Source organism: Mustela putorius, unplaced genomic scaffold (assembly GCF_011764305.1).
Source record: "Mustela putorius furo isolate JIRA1106 unplaced genomic scaffold, ASM1176430v1.1 tig00000929_pilon_pilon_pilon, whole genome shotgun sequence".
Lineage (NCBI taxonomy): Eukaryota > Metazoa > Chordata > Mammalia > Carnivora > Mustelidae > Mustela > Mustela putorius.
Window position 1 is genome coordinate 6,331,515 of NW_025421520.1, and position 23,779 is coordinate 6,355,293.

The window sequence follows — 23,779 nt, forward strand, 5'->3', positions numbered from 1 at the left end:
AGGAGCTGGGCAGACAGAGCAACTATGGTATTAAGGTCCACCACTGGATGGTTTCAGGGGAAAACAACTTCACATTGACGTCTAATAAGGAAGAGGAAGCTTTTAAAAATGCAGCTTCAGTTTAAATTAAGAATAAATAGGGGGCACCCAGATTTGAACTGGGGACCTCTTGATCTGCAGTCAAATGCTCTACCCCTGAGCTATACCCCCTCCTGCTATGGGGTGACTTAATTAATATTCTTCATCTGTGTAGCCACACCCAGACTACCTGTACAGGGATGAGTAACGCCTTCTGAAGTACCTCTCTCAGGAACTGCCTGGCCTGTTTGGGTGAAAATGCACCAACATGCTGCATATCAGGCAATGGGCTCCCTCCCCCAAAAGCCCCCAGCCTATGTCCTCCTGGCCTACAGCCCCTAGGGGCAGGCAGCAGCCTGGAGAAGCTTTAAAGATGGCTGCTAGAATGGCATGGGGAGGCAGATCCCCATGCCCGTCCTGGTGAGAACCTGAAAACCAGAAACTTAACATGATTGAGTGTCTGTCCAAACCCATGTCATGAAGGTCTGACCCTCACCACCCTCGTGGGCTGACATTTGGTTCAGGGTACTCTCTACCAAATCATGGTCTAGGACACAAGGTGACCCTCCCAGCAACCCCTTCTTCAGTTAGTATAGACGGAGAATGAACCACTCCAAAAAGTGGTCAGAAGTAGACGGCAGAAGAGTTAGGCATCCCCAAAAGCACGAACCGACCTATGCTAATGTAATTCAAGGACCAAGAAATGTTACTAGAAAAGAACCCCATTTGACCTGGCAGCATTCTGATCTGTGGGCCATGCCTGATCCTGTCCAGGAGATAAACTTACTTTGATTTGCATCTTTGCATCACCAGCCATCCCAAGTCCCTGCCCCCACTGCTGTCATGGGAGCTGTCAAACTTTCTCTTCTGCAAACTGTCTCTCCCCACTACTGGCATTTCCCCCTCCTACCCACCAGCCTGGATGTCTGGCAATCTCCTCAAAAGTCCACTGGAAGCTTCTCTTTCCCCGTCCTGGCCAGGAGGCTGCAGAAACTCTCATCTTTACACTGATTTCTACCATGATGCTAAAGTCCCCAGGATTTCTTGTTTCTGCCCAAAAGGGCTGACTGCCAGGTCAAATGGAAAGATTCATGAACCTGCAAGAGCGCAGAACTCCCCAGAGGCCAGAGACTGAGTGCCAGCAAGATCCCCGGTTTTAACAAACCCAAGTGTGTGAGAAGCAGCATTGCCTAGAGGCCCACGGCATCGGCTCTGAAGGCAGAGAGCCTTGCTCCAAGTCTTGCCCCAGCTGTGCGCCTTCTAGCCAGCTACTTCCCCTCTCTATGCCTCACTGCATAAGCTGTGAAATGATAATAGCATATACTTGATGGACAGGTGGATAGATCAAATGAGTTAGTCCACATTAAACACTTGAATCAGGACTGGCACTTGGGAAGCTCTATGTCACTGTTTGCTGAGCAAATTTAAAAATGCACAAGGAAACTACCTAATATCCGTGAGAGTCAATGAAATAGGAAACACTGGACTTGGACCTGCAAAGACTCCACCTTTGACATTTGAATAAATCAATGAGGATCTTAAAAGAGAGAAATGAGATCAAAACTGAGGAGCAGAAGACTCAGAAATGATCACATATATTTGAAAAACTAATCAAGACATTCTCAAAATGAAAGATGCAATTAACTTGTTTTTACTTACTTCCTGTTGAAGTGTGATTTACGCAAAGCACACAAATTCTAAACGTACAGCTCAATGAATGCTGACATACACGTTCATCCAAAACCACCACCCAAATCAAGACAGAAAATTTCTAGCATTTTTAGGGTTTCTTTGCACCCCTCCCAACTGCCTCCTCTCCCCAAAGATAACCACCATTCCTTCGCCAGGGATCAATTTTGCCTGATTTTGGATTTATTCTTTTGAGTCTGGCTTCTCTCACCCAACCTTAGGTTTCTAAGACTCACACATGTTTGGCCACCATGACAGTCATGTGTTCTTTTTGATTCCTGTTTGGCATTCCAGTGTATGACTGTACCGTGATTTATTTATCTGTGCTACTGCTGATGGGCATTCAAGCTGTTTCCAGTTGGGAGCTATTAAGAGAAATGCTGGTATGAACCTTCTTTTATGTACGTGCACTCTAAAGTATATAGTTTGGAATAGATTTGCTGAATAAGAGAGCATTCACAGTTTCAACTCTAACTGATAATGCTAGTTTTCTGAAGCGGTTATATCAAACTGTACTCTTATAGACAACATAGGAAACTTACTACTGCTCCATATTCTCACAATGCTCAGTACCACCAGTCTTCTCCATTTTAACAATTCTGGTGAGAATCTAATTCTATCTCCTTGTGATTTCCACCACATCTCCCCAAAGACTAATGAACATTTGAGCATCTTCTCATATCCTGATGGGTCATGTGGGTGTGTACTTTTGTGAAGGGCCTATTCAAATCTCTTGTTCGTTTTTCTGTGGGGTTGTCTGTATTCTTCTTCTTGTTTTGTCCAATTTCTTTTTGTTGTGGATACAAACCCTTCATTGGCTATATGTAGATATGGATATCATGAATTTACAAGGAAGTTTGGAGGGACCACAGAAAAGCAGAAGTTTTGGTGTAGGAAATGATCTTGTTGGGGGACAGGAGAGTGAGGAGCTTTGCCATTCATTGGGTAGGAAGTCAATATACTGGCACCTCAATCAGCTAAAATTGTGGAACTTTCCACTGACCCACCTCAGGCCAGCTAAACTCACTCATTCTATTGGTGTAAGTTGTATTGTCCTAGAAAATTTTCCATTCCACCTGAATATTATATCTTATTGGCACAAAGTCATTCATAACATAATCCTATGATCCTCTTAATGTCTTTAGAAATTGTAATAATGTATCCTTTCAAATATCTCTCATATTGATTATTAGCGTTTTCTTTTTTTCCTTTGTCAGTCTTGTCTGGGTTATCATTTTTATTATTTGTTTCAAAGAACAACTTTTGCTTCATTGGCGCAATCTCTTACTTCTCTGTTTTCTATTTAATCAATTTATGCTTTCATTAATTCATATTTATTACTTTTTTTATTTTTCCTTTGGCTTTATTGTCCCTTTCCATTTTTGCTTAATTTTTTAATTTTTTATTTTTAGAGAGGATGAGACAGATGCAGAGGGAGAGCAAGAGAGAATCCCAAGCAGACTCCATGCCTACCCAGCACGTGAGTCTGACATGGGGCTGGATCTCATGACCACAAGATCAAGACCTAAGACAAAATCAGGAGTCAGTTGCTGAACGAAATGAGCCACTCAGACACCCCTTTATGGCCCTTTTTTATCTTTTTTGGGATAGATTCAGAGTTAATTAATTTTCACCTTCTTCTTTTCACAAAGATGTGGGTGCAGGAAAGGTTTAAATTGCTCTCTGCACACTGTCACTGTTGCAGCTGACAAGTTTCAGTATCTGGTATATTCATCATCATGTAGTTCTGACTCGGTCGCAATTTCTCTTTTGGCCCCTGGATTATTTAGACGTATAGTTTTTAATTTCTAAGAAGATGGGGATTTTCTAGTTATTTGTTAGGTTTCTCGTTATTTATCGTTACTTGAATTTTAATTTAATTTGGTCAGGCTACACATTTGTTGTGATTGAAATACTTTAGCGTTAGTTAAGACTTGCTTTACACTCAGAATATGGTCAGTTTGTGTGAAATGTCCATGAGTGACTGGGGGAAAAAAATGCATGTTCTCTAATTGTTGAGTGTGAGGTTCTTTATGTGTTAATCCTGTTTATTAATCATGTTGTTCAAATCTTTTATATCTTTCTGATATTATCTCTGCAAGTCCTTTCAGTTCACAAAAGAGGGTTTTAAAGATCTCTCACACAATTGGAAAGTTGTTCATCTCTCCTTTTTAATCTGTTAATTTCTGCTTCATATGTTTTGAGACTTTTTTTTAGGTGCATCAGATTTAGAATTGTGGTACCTAGTTGGTGAATTAAACTTTTTTATCAATACAAAATGATCATCCTTATCTCTTGTAATAATTTTTGCCTCAAAAATTATTTGTCTGGTATTAATATAGCTACCTGATATATATTTATTATAATTACATCTCTTTCTGTCCTTTTATTTTTAATATATTTATATCCTTATGTTTTCTACCTATCTTATGGGAACATCCTATAGTTGTTCTTTTTTTTTAATCTAGTTACATTCTTTGTCTTTTTACTGTGGTATTTTATACATTTACATTTAATGTTAGTACTGATAACAGTTTGGCTTAAATTGTCTATCTTCTTTGTCCTTCAAGTTCTAGGTTCTTTTGCTCTCTCTTCCTATCTCCTTTTGGCAACTATAGGAAGAGACCCCGGGAGTTGAGAGATGAGATCCCTGCACCATGGAATGGAACTGGTAAAAATCTGCAGGAGTCCATGGAGCTAACAGATTTCTCTTGATGATAGGATCACACAAAAGATGGTGAGTGTGGGCTGACAGACCCTGGAACCAGAGTGTATGCAAGGGAACCAGCAACTTTATCTGCTACTGAGAGTGACCTAGACTCTTGGGATTGGCTTTTGCCTAGAATAAAAAACAAGGAGCTAGAGAATAAAATCATTAGCACTTTTCCTGTGCTGACCTGGGTGGAGACAAGTGTCTCTAGGGGACAGCAATTTTCTCACTGTCCACAAACAGTGGACTCACGGAGATGCAGAACCCGATCATAGCTCCAATTAAGCTACACCCCACCCCACAGCAGATACCTGACTCCTTTGTTTCAATTACAGGGACATGCTTCCCTCCCCACCTTCTGCCCCTCATTCCAGCATAAGACGCTACCCCTGCTTAACAGACAGGACAGAAGCAACAAGACAGCAGCTCTTTGGTTTCCCACCACATCTCAGAGGCCCCTGTCTTCACCTTTCTTCTTTCCTGTTCGTCTCAAGGAAAGCATGCCCATCCCCCCTTCCAAGTAAACCACTCCATCCGCACTCTGGTCCCCATGACTGAACTGACTCAATTCTTTCTCCATCTTGTTCTTTCCCCTGGCCAAAAACCTGCTCCTATCTCTAGCCTAAATTAGATTAGGTTTTCCACCTTCCCTGTAGCTCCTCTTTACTTCTCTCTCTGGACAAAAGTAGTCCTCATTCTCCAACTCTACTTTCTCACACGATTCCTCATCCTGTACATCTCATCTGTCACCAGGACCTGTATATTTTATCCTGAAAGCTTCTCTGGAATTCCTTTTCTTTTCTGCATCCACTTCCTTACTCCATCTGTGTCACTGGGCAGGCTTTTTTTTTTTTTTTTTTAACTCTGTTAGCTTCAGTTTCCTCATCTTAAACAAGGACAAGTTTCTTGCAACAAATATGGTTAACTTCAGGTAAGCAGCTAGACATGGTACTAGCACATAGTAAGGTGCTCAAAAAATAATACTAGATAAGGAAGGGTCCTTTGGCAAACTCAGTCATGTAAGCACTCTCTGTAATGTCTCTTAAGTGATGTCCTGAAATGAAGGGACTGGCCTTGCTATTTCTTGGCAGTCTGCAGGACTCCTTATGACCCACAGAACGAAGTCTGAATTCCAAAACCTCCCTTACAAACAGACCCTCCTCTGCTGAATGTCCGTGTCTGACATTAGGTCACAGTCATGTGCCCTCCACCCTGTCCCCTGCATAGTCACCATGTGCACAGACACACACGTGTGCACCCACTCTGCACACATAAGTACTTGCAAACCGGTACCCTTGCATACCTTCTAGAGCCATAAAATGCTCCAAACACATGACATCTTTGTTTCTTTGTGCATGTGCTCCCCACACACTGCCTGACATTCACCATCCAGACCCAACTGACCCCACCATCTCTGCAGAGCCCTCACTGAGTCAGCCCGGAGTGGCCAGGCTCCTCTCTAGCTAATATATTTTATGTTGCAAATCACTCTTCCTCACAAGAAGGAGAGCCTCTAAAAAGAGTGAGGAAGGAAAACATCTGAGTAGATTTCCCTCATCTCTGGACCCCCAGGCCTGGCCTCTTGCTCAGCATAAGAAACATTTGAGGAATTTAACTGAGAGGGCTGATTGCTCTCTGGGGTTTTGTCCTGCCCCAGGGAGAGAGAGGGTTGGGGGAGGGGAGGCTGCAGAGCTGCTGCCAGAGGGCTCCCAGGTGGCCCAGGGGAACCCAGGGGTAAGGGGGCATATGCACCAGAAAGACAGGCACATTTTCAGTGGGCAGCATGCCTGCTCCCTACAGGTCAGCCCTGCTTACTCAGGATGGGAAAACCACCTAGGTGGCTTCAACACAGGAAAGGTACTTGCTGGGAACATATACTCATTCCTCTGTGGGGAGACAGGACACCTAATAGCTTAGATCTAGTACACAAGACAGGAGACTGAAAGGTCTCTGGATCTCATCTTCATGCCCACTACTCACTCTACATTCTGTTCATTGAACTGTTTTTCAATGTCAAGATCTCTCTCCCTCAGTAAGTGGGTGAGCTGTGGAGATCAGGAAACTTCTGCACCCAGGTAAGTTTCCAGCTCTGAGTCCTTGTCTGACTCAGGAGCCCAGGGCCTCTTCAACAACCAGGTGACTTTTCTCCCAATTCCATGGCTCTCTGAGGTGGGCAGGAGATCTGTTTGAGATGTCAGCCCACAATTATTCCCATAAGCTAATAGACTCAGAAGGCCTGCAGGAAGTAGTTGAGGTCTACCTTGGCCTTGGCCTTGGCAATGGGAGAGAGAGCAGCAAAAAGAGAAAACGAAGATCACTGGAGGTGTGTTATAGGTTGACTGGGTATGTGTGAGGCTCAGAGGAGAGAGCATGGCCTTGAACCACAGCTGTGTCAACCCAAGACCTCCCTCACCTAGTCTCTCCCCAAACACACCGGTCCCTAAGAGTCCTATGTGACAAGAACATAAGTCTCTGCAGGAACCCTGCAGACCAGAATGCAGGATGCCATGCCCATTGCAATCCAGTTCCAATGCAAACCCTTGGCACATAAATAAGGGGGCACCTGGATTTGAACCAGGGACCTCTTGATCTGCAGTCAAATGCTCTACCCCTGAGCTATACCCCCAGGCTGTAGACTCTATGTAATTAATACCTTTCGTTGTCTCTTTGGTAACACTCAGCTCTGCAAAATGAAATCATGGCCCCCTTCCAGAACTGACTTTCTAGAAGTTGCCACACCTGGTTCATAGTAAGACATCCTCTCTCAGCCCTGTAGCTTCCCAGGCCTCAGTCTCTGGTGAGGTCATTAGCAAGGAAAAGAGAGAAGCCACCTGAAGAACCCCCAACCCATTGCCTTTTCAGTTTAGCCCAAGAGCTGGCGAACCTGTTACCAAGAAAAGGTTCTGACTTGCTTGCTTGGTTTTCAGCAGGCACCAGATTACCCTTTCTCCATCAAAACCACAGACCCAGGCCCCCCCGGCCACTTTGATTCAAGGAGAGCAGACAAGGTCAGGTGTAACCACACTGCCATTCAACACGCTTCCATTCCCTTAATGTTTACAAGAAACTGTAGAGGATGGTCTCTATCTTTCACTGGCCCTGGAGTCCACAGACATAAGTGGGCTGTTGGTCCAAATGCTATGAGCTCAACAGAGATTCAGGGATTCTATTACAAAAAACTGGGTTTATAGGAACAACTCTTTAGAGACTGGAAAGAAGTCTCTAGTCGACCAATCATAGCATCTCTGCCACAGGGAACAGAGACAAGGACCCCCTCATCCCTGGTGGCCTGGTTTTATGAACTTCTCTAGAGGACATTGGTCCTAGAGTTCCACATCCACTGGAAAGAATAACACAATATCCACAAAGACCAAAATCCTTGTCTTTAGCAGACACTCTCCAAAATAGTTCAATAATGAAAGGACACACAGCCGCCATCTGTCCATTTACCTGAGGGCAGATTTGCAGCTAATAATAACAACTGACATCTGTGTTCTAGGTGGTGTTCTAAATGCTTTAACTTCTCTCTCTCTCTCTCTCTCTCTTTAACACACACACACACACACACACACACACACACACCCCCTATGAGGTGGTACTACCCCCATTTAATAGATGTAAAACCGGAGGCACAAGGGAGACTGGGAGCCACTTACCTGGGGTGACACTCCCTACCTCACCCCAGCAGTGACCCCTAGAATCAAACCAGACTTCCCACAGGAACTTTTGGGGTCTTCCTATTGCTGCTGGATGTATGCAAGGAATAACTTGTCTTCGCAACTCTGAAGCATGGCAAAGAGCTTGGCACTGGCCAATCGCTGGTGGTCAGTGAGTATGGATGGATCCGTGCACAGCTTCCTGGTGCCTTTCTTCTTAACTGGGAAGCAGGAGGATGGACTTACACATAAATAAGGGGGCACCCGGATTTGAACCAGGGACCTCTTGATCTGCAGTCAAATGCTCTACCCCTGAGCTATACCCCCAGGCTACAGAAACCTCATAAGTAATACCTTTCATCATCTGTTTTATAACACTCAGTTCTGGAAAATGGCCCCCTTCCAGGACTGGCTTTCTGGAAACTGCCAGACCTGGTTCATGGCAAGACATCTTCCTTCAGCCCTGCGGCTTCCCAGGCCTCCGTCCCCTGTGCATCATTGGTGAGGAAAAAAGGAGAGAGGCTGCCTGGAGAACCTCCAATCCATTTCCCATTGCCTTTTTTATTTAGCCCAGGACCTGGCCAGCTGTCTCCAAAACTACCCACCCCATCAGGGTCCCCACTCTTTAGTTTTCTCCCTTCAGTGAAAGCAGAAATGGACTCTTAATTCAGACAGTGTTGCAGAGCTCCAAGAGTTGGGAGCAAACCTTGTCTGAGTAGCTAAGCCAGGCTTTAGACCCAGAAGGTTGAAGTGGGCACTGGTGTGGGACAAACCAGATCCCCAGAGGGAAATGTCTATCATACATGGAGAGAACCTGGATGCTATGATTTGTCTCTGTAGGGCTCACCATGACTCCACTGTGCCAAACTCTTTTTGCTGGGAAGGAGAGGTGAGGGCGATTATTTAAGGTTACCATTTACTGTCTGATCCTGAGAAGTACTGTCTGATCTCTGGTCTGCCCTGGAAAAGCTCAGCAGAATTCCCAGCATGTGTCTCTGCCTTCTCTTTGAAGACCCAATAGAGTGGAAGAAATTAGATATAAAGAGAAAGGAGAAAAAGATAGATGCCAAGAGAGATATCCAGAGCATTGGTATAGGCAAACATGTAAGGGGCAATCCACCTAGACTGCCTTTGTGCAAGGGCTGACCTGTGGCTTCCAATTTCAGGAAGGGTCATAATTAGCATGGGTGAAAGGAAATTGGAATATGGGCAACAGCTGTGAATAGGAAAAACAATAGGGCAGGGGGCACCTGGATTTGAACCAGGGACCTCTTGATCTGCAGTCAAATGCTCTACCCCTGAGCTATACCCCCCTGCTTTGTATGGGTATCTAATAAGCACCTTTCACCTTCATAGTCACACCCACAACTCCTATAACACATGGGGAGTTTCTACTTGTCTCCAGAGAGTTGATCAAACCAGCAATTTATTCCTCCACAAACTCACCCCAGAAAGGTCCTTGCCCAGTCCCCAGAGCCCCCAGCCTCTCCCCTCCACACGCCTGCATGTCCCCCTATTCTTCAGTCTGTGATGACAGCAGCAGCCAGAAGGAGCATTGACTTTAACTACTGGAAGGGTTTTTAAGATTCACTTGTCTGAGTTTCTCTTATTCTATACCACAAAACAGCAACTTGAAGAGATCCGCCTATCCTCTTGGAGACACACGCAGTACTTACATCTGAAAATGTCTCTCCAGTGTGCGTGTTTATTCACCAAACCTGGAGGGTGATAGCTGGAGAGGTTAGTGAAATTTCCAGTCCCTGACCTGGACCAAGGCGTTGTCCTAGAAAATCATGGAGACATGAGGACTACACAGAGCCAGAGAACTCCTGAGCTACAATGGAAAGCTCTATCCTGAGCTACACCTCCACCCACAGAACACGGATGTTTTTAATATAATATTTTGTGCTTTTATTGAAGTATCTTTTTTTTTTTAAAGATTTTATTTATTTATTTGACAGAGAGAGATCACAAGTAGGCAGAGAGGCAGGCAGAGAGAGAGGAGGAAGCAGGCTCCCTGCTGAGCAGAGAGCCCGATGCGGGACTCGATCCCAGGACCCTGGGATCATGACCTGAGCCGAAGGCAGCGGCTTAACCCACTGAGCCACCCAGGCGCCCATTGAAGTATCTTTTTTTAAGAGTTTATTTATTTATTTGACAGACAGAGATCACAAGTAGGCAAAGAGTCAGGCAGAGAAGTGGGCCCAATGCTGGGCTCAATCCCAGGACCCTGGGACCATGACCTGAGCCCAAGGCAGAGGCTTAACCCACTGAGCCACCCAGGAACCCCTTATTGAAGTATCTTATGAAATTATTTTTAAGTCAGATAGTGTTTTTAAAGCTTTTCACAAAACACTCAATTCTTTGTATCTCCCTCTTGCCACCCAGAGGCAACCACCCTTTACTGTTTTGTCTGTTTCTTTTAGTCTCTTTGCTGCCATGATTTCAAATAATATAAATATCTCCTAATATGCAACATCTAACTTAATCAAGTTTCAACATCAATTGTCTTACTTTTATGATGAAGACTATAACTTATATGTCTCCTTCCTTTCTCAATTTTCTGTTATAACTATATCTCAACTTTTGGATAAATAATTTTCTATGTTTCCATGTTTGATATTTTCACTGTTACTAGTTAATAGTTTTCATAGTGCTAAGTGGAACTAAGAATTCTGGTAAAACTTTTTGTTTTTCCTGGAGTTAGTGATAACCTCATGTTTCAACTGCTTAGTTTTCTTGGAATATCTAAGATTTTCCACAACCTTTAATCACTCCCTAGCTACCCCAAGAGCCAAAATGAGCTCCAAGGAAGCAACTCTAGCTTCTCCACCCCCCACTCCCTCCTGGCTGATGGGGATGTCAGGGATGAGGAGGGACTGCTGAAGGCCAGGATGGGGACACGGGTTGGGGGTCGGGGGTGTGGAGCGGAGGGCAGGTAAGGAGGCTGCCTAGCAAAGGAACAGGCCTGCGGTGAGCTGGAAGGCACACTGAGAACAAAGGAAAAGCAACAGAACAACAAGACCCTGGGTCTCGGCTTCTAGGGTAAGAGTGCAGACCAAGAGGTCTGCTTCGATTCCGAGTGCCTCTCATGTAGTCTGACTTAACATGCACACAGACGGTTCTGAACATCTCACTACTTTGCATCTTCTGCATCATGAATCCGTAAAGTTTACAAATAAAAACCACACAGTTTGGAACCTTGACAAGGTCTACTCTGGCCTCAGAAAGATGAGTTCCTTGTGGCAAACTCCTTTCCCTCCTGGCTCCACTCATGGGCCCTCATCCAACAAATGTAGCTTCCCAGAGACTCCTGGCTTATCTTAAAAAGACACGTTTATGCCTTGGGCCTTCAGGAAATAATGTTGATTAAATAGTACCACCAGGTTCTCCTCTGGAGGAGAAAGGGCAGAGTGGTCTGAGGGGCAATGCAGTGTCTCTCCCACCAGAGCAGAGTGACCTGACCTCAGTGAGAAGTAAAAATGGTTGCAAAGAGCAGAGGCGGGAAAGAAAAGTCTGGAGGGCTGAGAAAGGATGGAGGGTTTCAGTAGACTAAAACAAAATTCTGAGCCTTGAATATAAAGCCCTTCAACCTCTGGTCCCTGTTTCCCTTGGAGCTCCAGCCCACCCCTCCTTCTCTTTGTCCCCAGGCACTTAGGACACCCCTGGGGGCACTTTATGTCCCACCATTGTGTAAGCTCTTTCTCCCGCCCTGATTACCCCTTCCTGCATCTCTGTAAGAACCAAGAAGGCTTCCTGGAGGAGGCACCAGCTTCCTTCCACAGTCTTCAAAACATGCAAAGAAACCACCTTACCCCTTACCACATAACGGCATTTGTCTCTTAGGGTAATATTTTATGGGACTAAGCAGATTGTAGCTACAATGATATTATGACGGACTATTATCATTCCCTTGTTTGGGGGGGGGACCTGCCAGGGATTATGCAGGACTGACTTTAGATTTTTGCTTTTAGCTGTTGCCTTTGAGTCTGAAGAGGTCAATTAGAGTGAGGTCAAATAGAGTGAGAGGTTTCCTGATGTCCTGGATGAGAATTTCAAGTGGAATGAAACAGAGCAGTAAATTGACACCTTGAAGTCTGATACAGCTTGCAGGAATGACTGGGCGAGAAATACCCCGCCATGTGATCATGACGTGGGAATATTGACCTGAAATGTGAACGCCCTCGAGGGACAACTGGTCCACCATCTAGATGCCGGCACAGAACATAACTGAGCATTAATTAGAACAGAACTGAAACCACTGCCTTTCCAGTCTGCCTCCGAAATTCCACCAGCCAGCATTAAAGAGCTCCCTAACCGGGTCACCTTGTTCATCTTCCTGAGAAAACATGCTGCGGCGTACTCACCCTGGTGGGGGCTTTCCATCTTAGCAGCAGAGACAGGCACGTGGAAAGCAGATATCCCACAATGCGTTCCCCGGAGTCCCTGTATGGATGCAGGGGGCAGAGAAGTAGCCCCAGGGTGGCACAGGGCCTCATGAGTGAGGTGGCTTACAGCCCTTCGAAGGCAGAAGCCAGCTCCTGGCAGTCAGCATGCTCCCTGAAGGGCCCCCTCGCTGCCTTTCCTTAAGGTCCCTTGCTCTGTGCACGTACTTCCGTGCAGAGCATCCAGGGCAGAGCCACCGGAGCCCTAGGGATCTGCTGTGGGCACAGTCCTGTGCTCAGCAGGGATGGAGTGCGTGCAGGAGTCGAAGCTCCATTCTCCCTGCCACAGAGGTATGGTGTGCAGGTATGCAGATGTGTGGTGACATCTGCAAGGCTCTAAGGGCAAGTGTTAACAGGGGGTCTCGGTCAGTCCCGGAGAAGTTCACCTGCAGCCACAAGAAGCTGGAGAGGCTCTCTGGCCAAGATCTATACCATCCGAGCTCCCTTCTCTCCTTGCAGGAAAACTCAAGTTCGCAGGACCCAGTGGCGGAAAGGCAGTTCTTCGGAAGTAAAAACCTGAATAGGGTAGGAGTCATGTGGATTGAATGAGAGACCACTTGATCTGTAGATAGACCCCCTGTCTCCTCTTGTGCCCCAGTTCTAGCTGGCTCCTAAGCACCTGTGTCGCCCCATCAACACCTCTGTTTCTGTTCGGTCAGCCCATGAGACCAGCTCCACCGCAGGCTGGATCCATTCCTGCCCATCTCCTCCTGGCAGCCCTGCCGCTTTCCCTCCCCCCAGTGTAGGACCAAGACATCTACATGCCCCGATGCTACCCTAGAAAGGCATTTAGAATGCTCCGGAACAGCAGCTGCTAAGTGGTGCAGCCCAGAAGAATTATCTAGTGTTTCCGTGATGTGGGTGGATGAAAAGGAAGGAGGAGGGGGTCATTGAGAAATCAAGCTCCTCGGGCCCCAGCTCAGGCCAGTAAGCCAGACTCTCTGGACTGGGGGCCTGGGAACTGAATGTGTTTCCCCATGTTCCCTGGTAATTCTCCTGCTCAGACACCTTGAGTCTTTATATCATCTTAACAGCACAACATGACCATGGCTTGTACCACATTCCTGGTTCTGGGACTTTCCTTTGTCCCAGTCTGCCAAACATCAGGGGCCAGGCTGAAGGTACCATTTGGTGTAGCTACTAAAAGTAAACTTGAGTCAGGGGGCACCCGGATTTGAACCGGGGACCTCTTGATCTGCAGTCAAATGCTCTGCCCCTGAGCTATACCCCCTGCTTTACTAGGAGCCTAATAAATTCCTTTTCACCTGCGCTGCAACATCCAGCTTCCCTATGCACTGAAATTTCTATTGAATTCTAGAAAGTTTCCCTTTAAGAAATGAGCGCCTTTTGGTCCTGTTCCGCCCCGCAACAGAGATCACCCCTACCTAACGCTAGCTCCCAGAAACTTCTTGGCTCACAATCTTGCAGCCTGGTTTTTCTTAGCCCCACTTTGAAGGCGCTACTTGGAAACTCACTGCGAAGAGCTGGACCCCTTCTGCCTTCCTGGTGGTCGGCAGCAAGCTCCGGCTCCTTGTAGCCTGCCTTCTGCACCCTCCCCCTCACCGCTGGATGGGTCCCGGCTTCTTTGCTCATCTCCCCCTGCTCTGTGTTCTCGCCACCACCACCTCCTGACCTTTGGCAGGGTCCGGACTGAACCCAGACAAATTACTGGAATTATTTAGCCAGAGAGGTCTCAACCCCCCATTCTAGGACCCAGGAAGCTGTCCCAACTGTCCCAAGGAGCCTCCCACCAGAAGGTCAGCACAGCTGGAGAGGAGTAGCAGGGACTGTGCACGAGAACCAGGGCCCGAGATGCCTCTGCTGGACGGACCCTTGCCCTGAGGCCCAGCACTGCAGCCCCAGCGAATGAACCTGGCTGGCCCCTGGCCAACACACCACCAAGATCAAAAGACCATTGACTTCAAAAGCATAGAGAAAAGACACCCGCCCAGAGGGCCACAAGAGGCCATGAGAGTGCCTGGCTTGTGTGTGTCGGGGAAACCAGCACTCTGCAGGGCACAGAGACTTGCAAAGGAAAGCCCCGGGGAAGAGGAGTATCTCCCTGTCATTCTTCCAATGGAGTCTAGTCCTTACATTTATTCCATGGGTAATAAACCCTCCTGTTGAAAAAATGAAAAGCAGTACCTCCCCATTTTCTACAGCGCCCACCATGACATTAAGCATCAAAATTAGCAGATGATAAATTTGTTGGATGGATGTACAGATAGCAAACTTCACAAAGGCATTTAAGTATGGAGTAAATACAGATTATCTGAGACGCCACCAGCCAAAGCAACACCGCTGGTGTTTTGGTGTCTGTCCCTTTAAACTTCGGCACCCCCTTCCCCCAAGTTGGGGCGCCCCTCATTCTAGCCAGAGATGAGCTGGTTCCTGGCCACACCACGCCCTTACCAGCGGCTCTCCCTTTGCTGGTCTTCCGGCTCTCTTAGCAACTTTCTCCTCTTACTGAGAAGGGAAAAGGCAGGAAGGAATCAGAGAAATCCCCAAACTAAAATTCCTCTTGTTAAAAAAAGAGAGAGAGAGAGACTCACAAAATCCATTAGGAGAGCGCCAACAACAATACACCAACAAAGACCCCCTCCACGAGTCACGATACTCCGTGGGGCAATGTTGGAAGCCTTCTCTCAAGAGCGAGAAGCAAGGAAAGGATTGTACCTAAACCCAGAGACCGTGTGTTAGGGCAAAAGAAGGGGCGGGGAATGGAATGGAAGAAATGAAACGGCCATTATTCATGGATACTATGATTTTCCCACCAGAAAATAACCACAAATTATTTGAATTATCAAGTTTAATAAACTTCAGGATAAAACATAAAGGTATTATAATCAAATCTACTTCTGTACACCAGTAATGAAGAATTAGAAATAAAATATTTGAAAAGATGTCATTTAAAACTGTAAGAAAAATACAGGATCCCTAGGAACAAATTTAAGCTGTACAAATCCTTTTTTTTTTTTTAAGATTTTATTTATTCATTTGAGAGAGAGAGCGCGCGCGCGCGCGGACATGAACGCACAGGCAGAGGGGAGGTGCAGAAGGAAGCAGACCAGGACCCTGAGACCATGACCTGAGTCGAAGGCAGATGCCCAACCGACCGAGCCACCCAGGTGCCCCCAAAACCTTCGTTTAGACCATTTTTAAGTTTCCTTGAAAGACATTAAAGGAGACCTAAGTGAACAAAGAAATATGCTATGTTTTTGGATAGGACAAAATAATAATTTGGTAAAGATGTTAATGCTCCCCAAATTCATCTGTAGATTTAATGCCATATCAATCAAAATCCCAATCAGGATTACCATAGTGTTTGACATTCTAGTGCTAAAAATTATGCAGGAAGAGAAAGGGCTGGGGACAGATAGGGGTTTTCCTAAAGAAAATGAGCTAGACATGAAAACTAGCCCTATTAGATATGAAAACTTATCCTAGAGCTGCAAGGCAGTGTGTAGTACTGACACGAGGACAGACACACAAGACCAATAAAGCAGGTTGAAGATTCCAGAAATGAAGCCATCCATAGAGAGAAACTTGCTCTATGGGGAAGGTGGCATGGCAGGCTGAGAGCGGGAAAGGATGTGCTTCCCAACATGGGCGCCGGGACAGCGGGATACCCATGCACAAAATAATCCCCAAGTGGATGGAAGACTTGGATATAAAAGACACAGCTTTTAAACTTTTAGAAGAAAATATAAGAGAAACACCCTGAAGGAACTTGGCGTAGAAGGATGTCTTCCTTAAGACACACGCCTAGAACCCATGAATAAAGGATCCATGATGCATTCTAGTTCATTAAAATGAACTACCTTCTCTGTACTCAAAGCTTCCAGAAAAAAAGTGAAAAGGCGAGTCACACATCAGGAGAGATTTGCTGGGGGAAGGTACAGTCAGAAATCAGAAATTACACTGGGCATTTCAACGGAGAGAACCTGATGGGGGGAATTGGTTCAGTCCTTCTTAGGACGCTCAAGGATAGAGAAGAGCAGGGCAAGGCAGGCTTCTAACCCCAGGAGCTGGGAGGGAAACAGGGAGGAGCTTGCAGTTATTGGGATGGAGAAGGCTGGAGGCGGGGCTCCGGAGAGGGCGGGGGGGGGGGGGGGGCTCAGACTGGCCCGTAAGGGGTGTTGGTGTCTCAGGATGGGGTGCTGGGATCTCAGGGCTACCGGGGCATCTCCCGGGGGAGCACTACCTATCAGCCTGGTTCAGGAGCGCCCAAAGAAAGCCAGCAACCAGAACCCATATTGTCCGTGTGGAAAGGATCATCCCTAGGGTTACGCTGGCAGGAACAAGCAAAACAAAGCACTCTCCAATTGCCTTCTGTTGCTCTCGCTTATTTTGCATTTTCTAGGATAAAAGTGGAATTACGCTTTATGTACTTTTTTGTCTAGCTTCTTTCACTCAGCAGAAATGCTTTGGGATTTGTCCCTGTTGTCATGTGTGTCAATAGTTCATTTCTTTCCCTTGCTGGGTACTGTCCTATGGTAGGGCTCTATTAACACTCACCACTCACCTATTCTGGTCTTTTGTGTTACTTCCAGTGTCTGGATCTCATAAATAAAGCTTCTTATAAACATTCATGGGCAAATCTTTGGATATATGCTTTCATTTCCCTGACTCTTCCCCGAGTGGACATGGTCATAATGCCTTGACTTGTGAGTCATTTTAATGTTTTACATTTCAAAAACAAACAAAAAAACCCCACAATAAGTAGAAGGGAATAAACCTAAAAACAAACAGAAACAAAACCCAAAAGCCTAGTGGTATGTCATATTGATAACAGGACCACAAAAAAAAAAAAAAAATTCTCACTGCTATATAGATAGATAGATAGATAGATAGATTTTGAACTACAACAAGACATTGAACTTCACTTGGCAAGTTACTTTATAACTTCCAAAATCTATTTTTGAGCAAACGAGTAAATATATTGATATTTGGGGGAACCAGGGCTCTCACTGTGGGGGGCAGGAGATATTAATGTGGAGTGGAGGAAGGCAAGGAACTGGAATTCCCCCTAGAGAGGGACTGGAATTGTCAACAACAGTGTGATACACACGGATGTGCCCACGTGTGCACACAAGCATTTCCTGACACACCCCGCCAAAAATGGCTGGAAATGACATGGTGTCAATGAGCACTCCTAATGCCTGTATTGTGGTTACTAAATACCGTTAAAAGGAACCAGAAACTCTTGGAGAAATGGATGGTTTCCAGGCAAGAAACCCAGCAAGTGAACAATGCAACATCTCATGCCACAAAATTTGAGAAGGTCCCAACTAGTCAGTATAAGTCAACAGAATGCAGGGCTCACATGAAAAGGCCTCGTGCTAGCTCAATTTGGAACAATTTGAGCATCCGAACAAAGATAGGAATTGTGATAGCTCATCAAAGAATCCGTGAATAGGGTTTTTAAAAAATTGTAGGTGGAGAAAGGAAAGCTGTTCTTTCCCAAAACGTCAACTAATCGATGTAAAAGGACTGATAGAAATATCAAATCACCATTTTATGACCATCAGTGTAGTAATCGATCTTGGTAAGAATGATTAAAGGATGCTAACTTTGCAAGGTGAGGATGGTTGGGAAACAGGGTACAGAAAAATCCGTCAACCATCATTTTAACAGAATCATCAAATTCAGCTTCATCAGTAGCGGAGCCAAGTGGCATCATTGCCTTTTTCGGCAACGCACGGACATAAGATAAATATATATATGTACACACACACACACACACATATAACACATAGACATAAATATAACATAAAACGTGAGAAGGACATAGTATCACCTATGTAGTCATTTTGCCAAAATATTGAACTTCAGATAATGAGGAAACGATCAGACAAATCCTTCTCTCTAAAAGTAAACCATTATCCTAACTGTTAACACATCCTTGGGCCTCTTCGTGGACTTTACATACTCTTGGCGAGATCCAGCCATGCTATCTTGTGAAAGCTGATCGCAGGGACCATTCTGCCAATCGCCCGAGGGGGACTCTTCAAAGCTGTCATTTTCACAAAAGAACACCGAAGACCGGATGGAAGCACTCTAAACTCGCGGACCACCACATAGAGTACGCGAGCCTTGACGGCAGCCTATGCTGGAAAGAAAAGGCAGCTAATGACGATGTCATCGGGAGAATTGAGAAATATAGACTATGGATTGCGTGATAAATCCTGGATCGCAAGATTGACGAGCCTCCCGTGTGTGTTGTGATTAGGTAGAACGCCTTTGTTCTTAGACTCTAGTCTAGTTCTCCAAGGAGTCAGGAACAAAACCCCATACACACATACACACACGCACACATAGAGCAAATGTGGCAAAATGTTAGCAACTGGTGACCCCGGTAGGTATTAAAATGTTCATTGTACCAATTTTTTATAACTTTCCTATAGATTTGAGACTTTTTGAAATAAAAAGTTAGATTATGTTTAGAACTTCCTTTATAAACAAAAAGAAGAAACATCATTACCGGTAACCCAAAACCCACACCTGTACCTCCTCCCAGTTGTTAACAGCCTCTCACCAAAGCAACCGCTCTTCTAACTTCTGGCCCCGTCCGTGTCCTAGTTTTGGATTTGACGCGTCTGCCTCCCTTTCTTGCTTGTGGTATCCTTCCGCACCAGCACGTGTAAGAAAGGTTTGTTGCCTGCTATAGCTGTATAGTATTCTGCTAGAGGAATATTCATTATTTATCTAAGTTCCTGTTAAAGAAGATTTAAGTTGTTGCCGGCCAGTTGTTGCTATTACGAAAAGGCAGCTAAGAAAACTCTTGTGCCTGTTTTTGATGAACTCGTATGTGCACTTCTGTTAGGAGCACAGTTACTGGATCACAGCTAGGCAACCGTTCTGTTTCCGTAGTTAATGACATGCAACTTTCCTGGATGGTTGTATCTACCAATTTATTGGCCATTTGGACAGTGTCTTTTGTGAAATGCCTGCTCCACTCCCATTTTTCTGTAGGGTTGTCTGTCTTTATTCTCACTGATTCGTAGGCATTACTTTTATATTTGGATACAAGTCCTTTGTTAATTATATGCATCGCAAATATCTTCTCTTTGACCTTCAGCTTTCTTTTTTTTTTTTTTTTAAAGTTACTGTTCAAATTTTATTTGGTATTTTAGTTGGTACAACAACACTTAGTTGGTTGTATGGTCTTTTTACATTATATGGCAATGTACACTATATTCTGACATACATGGTACACGAAGATCCTTTCGAACAGTTACGCACGATACATGCAATAATGAATTTATACGTTGGAGCCCAGGATGTGACTGACTGGAAAAGATGGACTAGGCATGTTGGGTGAAGGAACCTGAAGTCCTAGAACACACAGGAAATATTCATCTGGTTTGAAGAGCACCTGCTGCATATGCAATATTGGCAGTGGTGCCTCTGAGATGAACCCATTTAGGACTATAAAGGCAGGTATCATCCAGCATCAGGGTATAGCTGCAGGGTTTACTGAACCATTCGTATTTAGAAATTTAGGAAACTGATGTTTTTTTCTTTACGCCATTTTGATATTATTTAAGTAACAGATCAGATAATAAGGACAATGTACACAACCTCCAACTAAAACCCTGTCGTAGTCTAGACAGGGAAGTGGTACATTAGAAAACTTTAAAACTGCAGCTCCTTTTGGATCCCCCAGAGTGTATCTGCACTCTTCTTCAAACGGGCCTCTTCCTCAGTAGTTAGAGTCACCTTCACAACATCTGAAATTCCATTCTGTCCCAAGATGCAAGGAACACTAAGGAAGACATCATCTTTAATTCCATAGAGACCCTTAATTATGGTGGAAATTGGATGCACCCGCCTAAGATTCTTCATTATACTTTCTGCCAAATCTGCCACAGACAGTCCAATGGCCCAGGAAGTGTAGCCTTTCAGTTTGATCACCTCATAAGCACTGTCAACCACCTGTTTGTGAACCTCTTTCCACTGTTCCTTATCTGCATCAGTGCCTAAGTCAGGGTGCAGATTCTTCAGAGACACACCAGCAATGTTTACTCCACTCCATACAGGCACACTGGAGTCTCCATGCTCCCCGAGGATCCACCGTGACAGCTTAACGGGTGAACTCCCAACCTTTCCCCCATTAGGTAACGGAACCGGGCTGAATCCAGATTGCAACCACTTCCAATAACACGGTTTTTGGGAAAGCCACTTATCTTCCAAGCCACATAGGTCAAGATATCCACTGGATTGGAAACAACAAGCAACTTGCAGTTTGGGCTGTATTTGACAACATTAGGAATGATGAACTTAAAGATGTTCACGTTACGCTGGACCAAATTAAGACGGCTTTCTCCCTCTTGCTGACGTGCCCCAGCTGTGATAATAACCAACTTGGAGTTTGCGGTCACATTATAGTCTTTGCCAGAGACAATTTTTGGTGTTCTAAGGAAAAGGCTTCCATGCTGGAGATCCATCATCTCTCCCTTCAGTTTGTCTTCCATGACATCAACAAGAGCAAGTTCATCTGCCAAGTCCTTCATTAAGATACTGATGGCACAAGCCATGCCAACAGCACCAACCCCAACAACTGTAATCTTATTTTGGGGGACATGTTCTTCCTTAAGAAGATTCTGTATCAGCTGGTCTTTGAGAGTTGCCATTTTGGACTTAGAACCAAAAGGAATCGGGAGTGCACGTCGGGAGGGCGAGCGTCAGCGGCGCGCGAGACTGAATCTGGACTTGGCAGCAGCGGCTCCGACACCGACCTTCAGCTTTCTTAAAGCTGTCTTTTGATGAACTGAATTCTTAACTGCGATGGTCTGATTTATCAGTAGCCCCCTTGATGTTTCATGCTTTCTGCATTCTCATGAGTAAATCATTACATTTTCATCGGATCACAAAGATATGCTTTTCAGGTTTCTTCCAGAAACATATTATTTTATTTATTTATTTATTTATTTACATGCAGAGCTACGGTCTACCGCGAATTGATTTTCATGTACGGGATGAGAGTGTAGACCTTCTTCTACATGGTTTATCCAACTAACCCAGCGGCGCACGTCAGAAAAGCCAGTCTTTCCCTCATTACTCTGTGCACCAAGTGCACCAGGTCCCCACATATTTTCTGGACTTTCTCTTTTGCCCCATAGATCCACATAATTTCTCGCCCATCATTACCACGCCATCTGATTACCGTATATGCCAACTCTAGTGGTACAGTTCACCCAGCTCTGTTCTTCACGAGTGCATTACTCTTCCTGGCCTTCTGCACGCCCATAAAAATTTTCGAATCAATGTGTCAATATCCACAAAAAAATTATGTGATTTTGGTTGAGATTATTCAAATCTGTAAAGATGGGTGGAGAACTGTTTTTGTTGCTTTTCTCAGCCTTTCATTCTACTAACTTAGTATATCCCGCTACTTTTTAGGTCTTTAGTTTTTCTCAGTGGTGGTTTACAGGTTTCTGTAGAGATTATACATCTTTATTTTTATTCCTCAGTAGTTGGTTTTTTGTATGATATTGGAATAGCACTGTTCGTGGTTTTTCTACCTTTTAAATTTCTGTCATATGGAAATAGAATTGATTTTTGTCTTGTCATCTTGTATCCAGTGATCTGGAAAATTCACTTAATTCCAGTGGTTCTTCTATATATTCTTTTTTTTTTTTTTTTTTTTTTTTTTAATTTTTTTATTTTTATAAACATATATTTTTATCCCCAGGGGTACAGGTCTGTGAATCACCAGGTTTACACACTTCACAGCACTCACCAAATCACATACCCTCCCCAATGTCCATAATCCCACCCCCTTCTCCCAAACCCCCTCCCCCCGGCAACCCTCAGTTTGTTTTGTGAGATTAAGAGTCACTTATGGTTTGTCTCCCTCCCAATCCCATCTTGTTTCATTTATTCTTCTACCCACTTAAGCCTCCATGTTGCATCACCACTTCCTCATATCAGGGAGATCATATGATAGTTGTCTTTCTCTGCTTGACTTATTTCGCTAAGCATGATACGCTCTAGTTCCATCCATGTTGTTGCAAATGGCAAGATTTCATTTCTTTTGATGGCTGCATAGTATTCCATTGTGTATATATACCACATCTTCTTGATCCATTCATCTGTTGATGGACATCTAGGTTCTTTCCATAGTTTGGCTATTGTGGACATTGCTGCTATAAACATTCGGGTGCATGTGTCCCTTTGGATCACTACATTTGTATCTTTAGGGTAAATACCCAATAGTGCAATTGCGGGGTCATAGGGCAGTTCTATTTTCAACATTTTGAGGAACCTCCATGCTGTTTTCCAGAGTGGCTGCACCAGCTTGCATTCCCACCAACAGTGTAGGAGGGTTCCCCTTTCTCCGCATCCTCGCCAGCATCTGTCATTTCCTGACTTGTTGATTTTAGCCATTCTGACTGGTGTGAGGTGATATCTCATTGTGGTTTTGATTTGTATTTCCCTGATGCCGAGTGATATGGAGCACTTTTTCATGTGTCTGTTGGCCATCTGGATGTCTTCTTTGCAGAAATGTCTGTTCATGTCTTCTGCCCATTTCTTGATTGGATTATTTGTTCTTTGGGTGTTGAGTTTGCTAAGTTCTTTATAGATTCTGGACACTAGTCCTTTATCTGATATGTCGTTTGCAAATATCTTCTCCCATTCTGTCAGTTGTCTTTTGATTTTGTTAACTGTTTCCTTTGCTGTGCAAAAGCTTTTGATCTTGATGAAATCCCAGTAGTTCATTTTTTCCCTTGCTTCCCTTGCCTTTTGCGTTGTTCCTAGGAGGATGTTGCTGCGGCAGAGGTCGAAGAGGTTGCTGCCCGTGTTCTCAAGGATTTTGATGGATTCCTTTCGTACATTGAGGTCCTTCATCCATTTTGAGTCTATTTTTGTGTGTGGTGTAAGGAAATGGTCCAATTTCATTTTTCTGCATGTGGCTGTCCAATTTTCCCAGCACCATTTATTGAAAAGGCTGTCTTTTTTTTTCCATTGGACATTCTTTCCTGCTTTGTCGAAGATTAGTTGACCATAGATTTGAGGGTCTATTTCTGGGCTCTCTATTCTGTTCCATTGATCTATGTGTCTGTTTTTGTGCCAGTACCATGCTGTCTTGATGATGACAGCTTTGTAATAGAGCTTGAAGTCCGGAATTGTGATGCCACCAACGTTGGCTTTCTTTTTCAATATCCCTTTGGCTATTCGAGGTCTTTTCTGGTTCC

At 44.6% G+C, this 23,779-nt stretch overlaps 5 non-coding genes and 1 pseudogene across 5 annotated transcripts; all 6 read right to left on the reverse strand.

Moving 5' to 3' along the window:
- Window positions 1-138: 138 nt before the first annotated feature.
- Window positions 139-210, reverse strand: TRNAC-GCA. Its single transcript has one exon. It is a non-coding gene; the product is annotated as a tRNA-Cys (tRNA).
- Window positions 211-7,031: 6,821 nt separating this feature from the next.
- Window positions 7,032-7,103, reverse strand: TRNAC-GCA. Its single transcript has one exon. It is a non-coding gene; the product is annotated as a tRNA-Cys (tRNA).
- A 1,285-nt stretch (window positions 7,104-8,388) lies between these two features.
- Window positions 8,389-8,460, reverse strand: TRNAC-GCA. The gene has a single exon. It is a non-coding gene; the product is annotated as a tRNA-Cys (tRNA).
- A 914-nt stretch (window positions 8,461-9,374) lies between these two features.
- On the reverse strand, window positions 9,375-9,446 carry TRNAC-GCA. The gene has a single exon. It is a non-coding gene; the product is annotated as a tRNA-Cys (tRNA).
- Window positions 9,447-13,737: 4,291 nt separating this feature from the next.
- Window positions 13,738-13,809, reverse strand: TRNAC-GCA. The gene has a single exon. It is a non-coding gene; the product is annotated as a tRNA-Cys (tRNA).
- Window positions 13,810-19,684: 5,875 nt separating this feature from the next.
- LOC123393656 lies at window positions 19,685-21,312 on the reverse strand (annotated as a pseudogene).
- Window positions 21,313-23,779: the final 2,467 nt, after the last annotated feature.